Raw genomic sequence first — 11,547 nt, 5'->3', positions numbered from 1 at the left:
TTGTGGGCAAAATATAAGTGTTCCACTTTATGTAATTATATTGAAATTATTCCTAAACAAAAAATATAATTAAATTTCCTTGTATCAAAATCTAATGTATATTTCTATTTTGAAGTGCGGCCCTCGACTATTATTTATAGGGCTAAGGTGGCCCTCTGTCCAAGTTGAGTTTGACATGCCTGCTATACACAGCCGGCAGGACTCCTTGGATGTGGGATCAGCCTGTCACAAGGCCTCTACCTACATACAGAAAACACGAACAATACATTTCTTGCGTGGGATCCGAACCCACGATCCCAGCGTTGAGGAAGCGAAGACAGTTCATGCCCTAGACCAGGGGTCTCCAAACTTTTCGAACCGCGGGCCACATTAGGTAATTCAGCACTTTCAACGGGCCGGATAAAATGAGAAATTAATAACTCTAGGTATATGAGTTTTATTGAAAGCACAGAATTTCATAAACTAAATGTAAAGTACGTGAGAATAAATTATCGTATATTAATGACAACAGACAGTAGCAGCAAATGCTCATATTTTCATCACAAATTATAATAAAACAATTAATGTGAATGATGGAACTCTTTTTGCATTCTTAAAATCTGATTAAATTGAGGTTCAAATTTTGAAACGCTAATCACAAGTAGCGACTTTAAATGTTCATCGGATAAATTTGCCCTGTATTTCGACTTGATGTACTTCATCTGGGAAAAAGTTTGTTCACACAGATATGTCGTCCCAAAAATGGAGATAAATTTACAAGCAAATTTCTTTAAATTTGGAAATTGCTCAGAGTTCAGAAATTTATAAAATTCGATCAAATTTCCTTCCTTGTATTTGTCTTTAATATGATAATTTTCCTGAAGTTCAATAATTTCCATTTGAATTTGACTTGGGACATCTGCAGCATCACAGTCAAACGGATTTTGAAACAATCTAATTTTCTGAGCACTGGAATCCAAATCAGAAAATCGCTTCCGAAATTGTTCTTTCAAATCTAAAATGACTATATTTGCAAACGAGGAAGGAAATTCTGCTTCGCCCTTTTTATGCAACTCTGCACAGTATAAGCATATGAACAAAGTTAATATATTTCACTTGCCTTTCCAGAAGTATCAACTTTGCTCTGAATGCCTTGATAAGTGCAAATAAACCACAGACTAAGTTATTTTCACCCTGCAACTTTAAATTCAAATGGTTCATATGGTTCACCAGATCGGCAATAAATGTTAATTTCCAAAGCCACTCGGTATCTGATAAAAGTGGTTCGTGATGGTTTTTCTCGGTAAGAAATATATCTATGATTTATTACAACCGTCCTACAGTGCATACATTTATTCACCTTACTCTTCTCTCTTGCACTACATGTTTCAGCACAAAAGTGCCAACTTCAGGTGCTTTTCGATGTACGTCAAATTACTTCATTCCATGCCCTGCTGTCTTCATATTAAAATAACTAAAATATATATTCGTCATATATATTGATAAATATTAAATATTAAAAATATTAAAACTGTTCAGGATTTGTCATCCTTATGTCATATCTCAATACGCGAGTCACACCTATCTTCTTCTATCGGAGTATTCTTCCTACTTTCGTGTGTGTATTGTGCTTTGTGTTGTGTCTTGCTCCTGTGACTGCGTGTGTGAGGCCAGAAGTGGCCGCAGTACAAGGAACTTAGTCCAACCCCACTAGCAATAAAAAAAAAGACTCATATTTGCAACATATCTACATTTAAACACTTACGGCATTTTCTTACGAAACCCCGGCGGTCCGCAGAACGCCATTGGAGAAACACTGACTTACACAGTACTAACCTGCTTGACTTTGTAATCGACAAACAGCTATTTCCTTGAAACAGCTCAATTATGAAGTGCATAATACAAAGAAAAGAAACACTTGAATGTTCACTTCACATCTCATCGACTGTGACGTAAAGCTATCCCTGTAACAGGCACAGAAGATCCACAGGGTAGTCAGACGTCGAGGCTCCCACATTTTCTAGACAATCGGCTCACAGATGATGATGAGGTTGTCAGACTTGGGCGCCGGCCGCCATTTGCCGCCCATAAATATTCCTGGTACTCATTTCTATTAGAGGTTGAGTTGACCCCAGGGCAATAGTGGCCTGGAAGGATTAGACCAAATGAAAAATTCAATGACCTGACTGGGAATCGAACTGGCAACCTTCCGGCTTGTAGCACAGTGCCTCAACCAACTACGCTAGTGCGTGCACATACAAAATGGATCTCTGACAGAAAGTTACAGCACATGAAATTAGGCTTTTGGCTGTGAGAATAAATTAAACAACTGAAACTTTCAGGAAATTACGTAAATTTAGGTCACAAACGTGACAATTTCCATTTAAAGTTCGCATACACCAACGCAAATCGAACTATATTGGACGTTAATGTAGAAGTCGAAAACTGTCCCTAAGTTTAATTAAGCATCACGCTATTAAAGTGTATGGGGGAATGGATATGTAGCTCCACGTATTCTCATTCCGGGCAGTAGACGGGATTGTGTTGTCAGCTTCACACCCCCGCCCCTTTACAATCAGAAATAGAACCCTCATACTTATCAGATAAGGAGCCGGGATAGAGACAGGCAACGGGCTGCACGACTGAGGAATCGGAATTCGAGTCCCAGTAAGGTCAAGAATTTTTTCTTCTCCATGTCGTTTAGACCGACTCTGGGGCCCACCCAGCCTCCTATCCAATTGCTATCAGAGCTCTTTCCCCAGGGGTAAAGCGGTCAGTGCGCGAAGCTGACCAGTCACCCCCAACAAGTATCGAGGTCAAGAATACGTGGCTCTCTACATCCACTCCCCCATACGCCTTCAAGGGGCAGTGCTTAATTAGTTAAGTACAGGGACAACTTTATTTTTCCTTGGCACTACAGCCCCAGTGGGCCAAGGCCTACCTCCATGAACTTCTCCGTTCACTTCGGTTTTTCTAGATCTTACACATTCGGTAGGACTCCTTGGGCGGGTGATCAGCTCGTCGCAAGGCCTCTACCTGTATACAAACACAGAAAAACGCACACACAAACTAAACATCCATGCCTGAGTGGGATTCGAACCCATGATCTCGGGTTTCCAAGCGAGCGAAGACAGTACATGTCTTAGACCGCTCAGCTACCGTGTCCGACCTGGGACAACTTTACCTTACCATAAAGCAGGAGTCTGGATGGACCTCGTAGTTGATCTGGACGCACAGAGAAGGCAGAATCTCTTGTATCTGACAGAAATCGAACCTATACCCCTCGACGTCCAAGTCCCGAGGCTATACCGTCTGAGCTATCCTGGCGCCACTATACTGGAATGATGTTTGTATATTTCTGGTTTATTCCATAATGCTTTCAGTTCCTAAAAGTAATTACATCGAATGCTAGGATAAGTAATGAATTATAAAGTATCTGGAAGGAAACGGCGTGAGTATTCTCCCGGAATCTTGAGGGCGACAGAAAATCTACGAAAACCCTCAGTCAAGTTAGTTAGTCCTCGGGTCGTGATTTAAACCGAGGACCCCTACCCCCGGCCCAAAAAGCGAAAGTGTTAACCACTGACAGCGAGGTTCGGTTTGGAGTTGCAGAAAGCTAAAATCTAAGTTTCATGACGTCCTCTAAACACGTGTTATGTAAACATACCAACGTAACAGACGGAAACAAACGAAATGTTTTACCTCAAGCTGAACAGTCAGCGGCCGGCTCTGGAGGGCGCAAAGTTCCTGGCGATAGAATGCGGTGTCGATTAAGAAAGGCTTCCGTCTGAGGAGGACCTAGGCCGCCATGTGCTCTGTAACCACCCTTCCTCTGATCTGTAACCAAAGAGCGATTAATGAAACATAATCCTCTGTTTCCAAAACCTCCCTTTCTCTCTGTATGGCTCAACAGCTCTTTGGTCCTAGGCCGCATTTTCAGATTCTTAATCACATAGTCGGTAGGACTCCTTGGACGGGGGATCAGCCCGTCGCAAGGCCGCTACCTGTACACAGGATAGGTCAAACAGAATAAACGCAAAGAGACATCCATGCCTCAAGTGGGATTCGAACCCACGATCCCAGTGTTTGAGCGGGCGAAGACAGTTCATGCCCTAGACCGCGCGGGTTAACTTACAGGACACACAAAATTTTTCCAAGTGTTTAGTTGGACCTGGAAGCAACCCTAAATTTTACGCTTGCATTTTCGATTAATAAATGTATCGTCTTTATAGTTTTTAAGTAAAATCTCTACAGTCAAATTTGTTATTTATTTTTAATCAGCATTACTTATATCATTAAATTTTCCATTTATTTAAATTTTTTCTTCCAGGGATATCTTCTACTTCAATAATCCGGATTATCACTTATTCCGGACAGCCTCCCCCCAATTAATCCGGATTAGTGAGGGTTTACTGGCCAATTTCAGATTTCAAAGTCTTAAGAAGTGCAACACTTTAACATATCGTACCCGACGTTAATTCCACGCAATCGCCAGGAGCTTCGAACTATTCAGCTCTAGTTAGATCGACTATGTTAAAGCTAATGCAAAGTGCTAATCATGCTAACTTTATTCCACTTTTACTCTAATGTGAGCTACATGCAAGGTTATGTAACACGCAAAACACACACACAACAGCTTGCATGCCAAATGGACCAACCGGCTGTCAGTCCTTCTAGCGCCTGCCTGTGTTTAGTGCAAGGCGTTTTAACCATCTAAAGCACAGTGGTAACTATATGTACCACTACATTTAATGTTTAAAATCTGTGCAACTTTTTTACATAATGAAGTTATGTGTGGGAGCACGCGGTAGCGTAGTTTGTTGAGGCACTGTGGTACAAAACGGGGAGGCTGCGGGTTCGATTCCCGATGGGGTCACTGGATTTTCAAATTTACCTTATCCTTCCAGCCGCACTATGGCCCTGGGGTAGACTCAGGATTTTACAGAAATGAGTACCAGGAATCTTCCTGGGGGTAACGGGTGGCCGGCGCGTAAGGCTGACAACCTTACCGCCATCTGTGAGCCGATTGTCTAGAAAATGTGGGAGCCTCGACGTCTCAGAACCCTATGGGCCTTCACGGCCTGTTACAGGGAATGGTGCTGTGTGTTCCGTACGATTCTCTTTAAGAAACCATTACCCTACACGGCTTTACTCTGTTGGTCTTTGTAGCGAAGACGAAGTGGTTTTTTTTTTCTGTGCAGCAGGTACTAAAATTTCAAGCTTCAAACAGTAAAGAGTAACAGTGAATAGTAGCATGGTACACGATATCACAAGGGTCATTCCGCATGAAGTAACGCTTCTAGTGTCAAAGCTGATTGTATTCTCGTAAAATGGGATAAAAGTGGTTAAAATGTGGTACAGAGATCATAAACACACACACACATACATACATACATACATACATATTAGCATGAAACATTGTTCCAAGTTCAATAAAAACTTGGCGAATATGCGAAGCCTTCAGTTTACATCAGACAAATTTGACCTGGACAACCTTCATTTAAGGAATAAGTTCTTCGCAAAAATAAATTAGGAAAACAATACCCGTAATAACAGGAAGAGACCAACTGGACTAAGATAGCCACGAACAGGAAAGCAGAGTTTATGACTTCCGCATAGAATTCCTGGACTCCTTTGTGATCTGGCTTGAACCAATCCATATAACAACAGATTATGATCTCGTGTATTTAGAGCTAGGGAGAATGTGATCATTATCTGCTGAAGCGGTGTTGTATTTATCACTGCAGAAAGCGGTGTTGTACCGATCAATGTCTGCTAAATGCTGTGTTGTATTGATCATTATCTGCTGAAAGCGGTGTTGTACCGGTCATTGTCTGCTAAATGCTGCATTGTATTGATCACTGTCTGCCGAATGGGGTATTGTACCGGTCAATGTCTGCTAAATGCTGTGTTGTATTGATCACTGTCTGCCGAATGGGGTATTGTACCGATCAATGTCTGCTAAATGCTGTGTTGTATTGATCATTATCTGCTGAAAGCGGTGCTGCAGTCGCGTGTATAAAACGAAACCAATAAAATAACAACCTTCCCTACTCCACAAGCTGCCCTCAATTCAAGACGTAATGAATGTCGATTACGACGCTCGATTCTTATTTTATAGTTGAAAATAATTCAACTCACGTTTGACGAAAAAAGCAGTTTACACTGGAACCATTTATAAACTTCATATTAGAGGCCATCAGCATTCGAGAAGGAAACTGGACAACACCAAATACAGCATACACGGCAGAAGAAAGTTGTCTGAGCATTGCATAACTTAATACAATCCTACCAGATACAGAGACACACTGCCCTTAAAAGGGATTTCTCGACAAAGCAGTTTGCAATATAAGCCCCACCCCTCACATGCCAGTGTGAAGTGTCGTATTGTTCTTGTGTACCATAACTCGAGAAATGCAATTTCAAAAAGACTACGCAAGTTGACAAACTTATCGGAAAAAAAGAGCCTTCTGAAATAATCGATTATCATTTTTCCTTTTATCCCACGGAAGAAATGTTTCCAGTAGTAGTAACGCAAGATCTACAAAGAATCCAATATTACAAATGTATTAATTTATGTTCTACGCGTATTTAATGACACTGTCAGTAGATCGGGCTATTACTTACTTTCTTACTCACTCATGGAGCTGAGCCCTTCTGGAGGAGCCGCCAATTCAGCAGCTACTCAAGAATTTCCCAGCATTTTTTATGGAACCCGAAGGTTCATCACTGTGTTCACAAGAGCCTTCCACCGGTCCCTATCCTGAGCCAGATCTATCCAATCCATACCATCCCATCCTATCCCTCTAAGATCTATTCTAATACGAGTACTGTCCACCCACCGACGCCTTGGTCTTCTCTGTGGCCTCGTTCCTTCCGACTTTCCCACCAATATCCTATATGCATTCCTCGTCGCCCCCATTCGTGCTACATGCCCTGCCCACCTCACCCTCCTTGTCTTGATCATTCTAATTATACTCGGAGAAGAGTGCAGGTAATGAAGCTCCTCATTATGCAGTTTTCTCCAGCCTCCTGTCACTTCATCCCTCTTCGGTCAAAATATTCTTCTCAACACCCTGTTCTCAAACACCATCAGTCTACGATATGTTCCTCCCTTAATGTCAAGACCAAGTTTCACACCCATACAGAATCACAGCGGGCTATACAGCGGCGAACAACTGGACTGGTAAATAATGAATTAAAAAATAGCACACCCTCGTTATAACGGACTAACAGGAGGGACAATGCCCGTCATCGCATGTGTCCGCTATAATCCATTGAATGGGCACTAACAGAAACCCTAGGAAACAAAACCAAAACAAGCAATAAACAGAAACACACAATGCAATTACATAACGGTTTCTTTTTAATTTTAGTTTTCTCTCTCTGGCCCTACAGCCCTCTGAACCTTGGCTGCTTCTTTGACAGTTTCTTAATCCTATACACAGTCGGTAGGACTCCTTGAACCGGGGATCAGCAGGTCGCAAGGCCGCTACCTACACACAGAATAAACACACACAAACATCCATGTCTCGAGTGAGATCCGAACCCACGACCCCAGTGTTTGTGCAGGCGAAGACAGTTCATGCCTTAGACCGAGCGCCCACTGTGATCGGCTGGTTCTGTTAACTACAAAACCTCATTACTGCAACATCTCGAAAAATTCACAAAGAAAGATCTAACAGAAATGAGTACCAGGAATTAATTAAATAATTTTCTTGGGGAGCAAAGCGCGGCCGGCGCGTAAGGCTGATATTTGAGCCGATTGTCTAGATAATGTGGGAGCCTCAACCTCTCACAACCCTATGGGCCTTCACGGCCTGGTACGGGGATAACTTTACTTTTTTTTTCAGACAGATTTTGCCGTTTTATCAGAAATCCGTTATAACGAGGTTTTACTCTGTACGGAACGAAACGGCTGTGGAATAATTTCGGGTACTAGTCCAACATTTGCCTGGAGGGACTGAAGATAACCCCGAAATATGCAAGTCAGAATAGCCGGTCTCCGGGCCTACCCAGTACGAAAGCATGAATGTTACCTATTTGATGACCAAGTTGGGTGCGAGATACCGCAGCGAATCTATGCAGGAAGCTTCACATGCTGTAGGGCTGCAGCTGAACTAGAGTGACCAGCTCCAGCCACCTCACTCCGGAAGCAGACCCGATCTTAGTACGAGCACTCAATGCCTCTGCCGGGAATCGCACATGGACACGAACCCAGTCATCACTCAATCTCGTTGACAAATTTTTATATAAAGTTATATAATGTACGCCTATGTATAATGCAAAAAGCATTGCTGCACTGTTACTGTCTCTGCGTTGTCAGTTCTTCAAAGCTCAAGCGGTTAGTCGCTGGCTTCCCACCGCGGCGGCCCGGGTTCGATCCCGGGTTCTGGTCAAGTGGGATTTCTGGTGGACAAAGTGGCTCCGGGGTAGGTTTTCTCCGAGTACTTCGGTTTCCCCTGGTAAACTTCATTCCACCAAATTCTCCGTCATCATAATCACCCGCAGCAGGCTACAATAGGCCAATCAGTGACCGCCGTGCCGAGCGAACCCAGTTGGACTCTACCCCTCACTAAGCGAATTAAAAAGAAAATTGTCCCTACTTTGTTAGTTCGTCAAAGGTTATTTTTCGTGACCTCTCTGTTAAGAACCTCCCATTTACAATTCAATCACAATCACTCCAACCGTTCTCGAGCTACGACATGACTAACTTCATGGTGCTGAGCCCTTCTGGAGAAGTCGCCAGTTGTGTAGCTACTCCAGAACTTCCCAGCAATTCATGGAACCCGAAGGTTCATTATCGTGTTCACAACAGTCCTCTACTGGTCCCTATGCCACGATATGACAAAACATAAAAATCCCTTTTCTTTAATAATATCGAAAACTGAAAAAAAAAATTATGGGGAAAGTGTATTGCACAGAAACATGTGTTTGAATGTGCACAACATAGTTTGTACAGGTACCCTCTAGCGACTTGAGAGTAAAAACACAGGAAGCTCGCCATTTATAGTTTCCCACATTGTTATATGATTCATACAAAATCATAAATCAAATTTCATGAAAATCCATTCAGCAGACAGTCAAAGAAAAGCCAATCGGGAGCACTTTTGCAGCTGTCCTTATGAAACTAGCAGAAAAAAATTATTACAGGCTGGAGTTCCTATAAACAATTCAGGATTGCAGACATTTAGGCTCGGATCTTCTGAACAATTCCGCAACGACCTGTTTGCTGTCGCGGAACACAGTTTACTAATCACGTTCCAAAAGAGTTTTCTCCAACTCACGCCAACGTAGACAAGGAATCTTTTGTTTTGCAAAGTTGTGGATATCAAAATAAACGCACCAAACGAGTACCGTGAGCCACTGATATCCGGATAACCGAAGATCTCGAGTTTTAGTCCTTTTAAACAGGTACCAACGCATCTTCAACGTATCAGTTACCAGGGCAATGTAACGTTCAAGGAACTTTTCGGAATCTGTTGATACGTATCTTTCCATCAACTGCACAGCGGCGGGTTTTCTCTCGTTTCAGTTTATTTATTTAAAGAAGCTGACAGCTCAGAAGTGTTCGGTGGAATGTGCGAGCTCTTCATAAGCATATGCAGTCAAAATATTTAAAAATTCACACAAAAATAAACTGCGCCCACACAAGATCAAGCCGTTAATACTGCTGTTCTCAGAAATAGCCTCTGTTTGCTCTCACAACCATACGAAAACAAATTTACTGTGAGAACAATGNGTTCAAACCACTCTGGTCACGCCTGTTGCTATACGAACTTGAACCATCTCGAGCATCATTTGCTCTGTGCTTCAAGTCGCTGCTGATGACGCTGCTTCCGGCATCAGTTTTTGGTGTCTCTCTTCGTCTGATGCCTACCCTTTGACCTGTCCAGCAAGGGAGGCCCTGCCAGTAGCTACGCTACCGCTGGTATAGCTCTCCGTCCATTAAACCCGCAGCTTATTTAACAACGCTGTCTGTACCACGGAGTTCGGTGCACTAAATTAACTCAACGGAGCACATGCTTCTTGACAGGCTCAACCACTTCAGATTCCTCTCCCTCTTTGGGAACCAGACAGTTCATTATCGTACCAACAACAGCCCGCCACTGGTCTCTGAAACAAATTTTAATATCAGAAGTCTTATCTTCTGTGATATGCCGGTCACAGTAGCCGCACGGTCCAAGGCATGAACTGTCTTCGCTCGCTCGGACGCTGGAATCATGTGTTCAAATCCCACTCAGGGCATCAATGTTTCTGTATGCGTTCATTCTGTTTGTGCTGTCCTGTGTGTAGGTAGCGGCCTTGCGACGGGCTGATCCCCAGTCCAAGGAGTCCTACCGTCTGTGAAAAATGATTACGGAACTGATTAAAGGGTCTGGGCCCTGAATGGGCTGGAAGAGCCATTGTAAAAAGAAATATCTCGTGGGGCATTACAGCGTGCAGTCCGCTTTCCATAGCAGCTGTGACCTTTGCTTTCAGTTCTTCAGCCTACTTGGGGGATAACTGAGACACTTCCAAATGCTGTATCACGTGACACGCACACCCACTGCCAAGTAACAGCTGTGTAATCTGGCAACAGTATGACAGCCGTTGCAGGGGAACAGTTCTGTCGGCACGCTGTTCACAGGCAACAAGAGAGCAAGCAATAATGGAAGAGATGCTTTCTGTGCGGTCCGTGTCGGGCTACAGAACGTGAGAAGCTGGTGCTGAGGCCGGTGACAGTTCGTGGGCTCCGAGGAAGGGGAACTTCCGCCGTTGGAAGGCTCAACCAAGCAACGGCTAGTGAAGGCTGAGAATACTTTACTTGTGCTGTAGTTACAGTGATCTATGGAGTGCGTAACTCAGTGAAACTGTCGTGGTTGTGTGTAGGCACGTTCTGTAGCTGTTAAGAAAAAGATCACAGTGGCCGCGAAGTCTAAGGCATGACCCGTCTTCGCCCGCTCGAACACTGTGATCGTGGGTTCGGAACCCACTCGAGGTATGGATGTCTGTGTGCTTTTATTCTGTGTAGGTAGAGGCCTTGCGGAGGGCTGATCCCCCGTCCAAGTGTGGGATTAAGAAACTGAAATAGGCGGTCAAGGTCCAAAGGGCTGTGCAGCCACAGAGAGAGAGATTACCAATACAAACCCCTTCTATAATCAATCACGTGACAATAATAAATCCATAAAACCACTGCAATTACGTCTTCTCTTGATTATCCCGCATAATTTCAACATTCACTAATTCCACAGCAAGGGTGAGCCACACCTGCATAGTACGTATAACCAGTCCACGAACGGGTAATTATTTACACAGGTGCCGGGTGGCAATACTTTCAGCTGCCCGCGTGTGTAAACCTCGCGAACAGAAGTCTATAGTTACAAAATCGTTAGAACATTCTCCCTGTGCTTTTTTTTTATTGCTAGTGGGGTGGGACTAAGTCCCTTGTACTGCGGCCTCTTCTGGCCTCCTGTACCAGCCCCAGATGATAGGTGAGGGTGATTGTGGAGCAATTGGTGGAATGAAGATTGGCAGGGGAAACCGAAGTACTCGGAGAAAACCTGCCCCAGCGCCACTTTGGCCATC

At 43.6% G+C, this 11,547-nt stretch overlaps 1 protein-coding gene across 3 annotated transcripts in view; it reads right to left on the bottom strand.

Moving 5' to 3' along the window:
- LOC111865512 (pleckstrin homology-like domain family B member 1) overlaps window positions 1-11,547 on the bottom strand; it is a 251,346-nt gene that overhangs the window by 195,786 nt on the left and 44,013 nt on the right. For 2 of the 3 annotated variants that reach the window (XM_023853604.2, XM_023853606.2), the window contains exon 2: window positions 3,682-3,816. The exons of the other annotated variant lie outside the window; for it this stretch is intronic. The gene's annotated coding sequence lies outside the window, so the exon portion shown is untranslated. The remainder of the gene's footprint in view (window positions 1-3,681; window positions 3,817-11,547) is intronic. 3 annotated transcript variants of the gene reach the window in all.

The sequence above is a fragment of the Cryptotermes secundus genome, unplaced genomic scaffold (assembly GCF_002891405.2).
Source record: "Cryptotermes secundus unplaced genomic scaffold, Csec_1.0 scaffold555, whole genome shotgun sequence".
Taxonomy (NCBI): Eukaryota; Metazoa; Arthropoda; class Insecta; order Blattodea; family Kalotermitidae; genus Cryptotermes; species Cryptotermes secundus.
The sequence above is the reverse complement of the archived record's forward strand: the minus strand, read 5'-3'. Positions and strand labels throughout refer to the sequence as shown.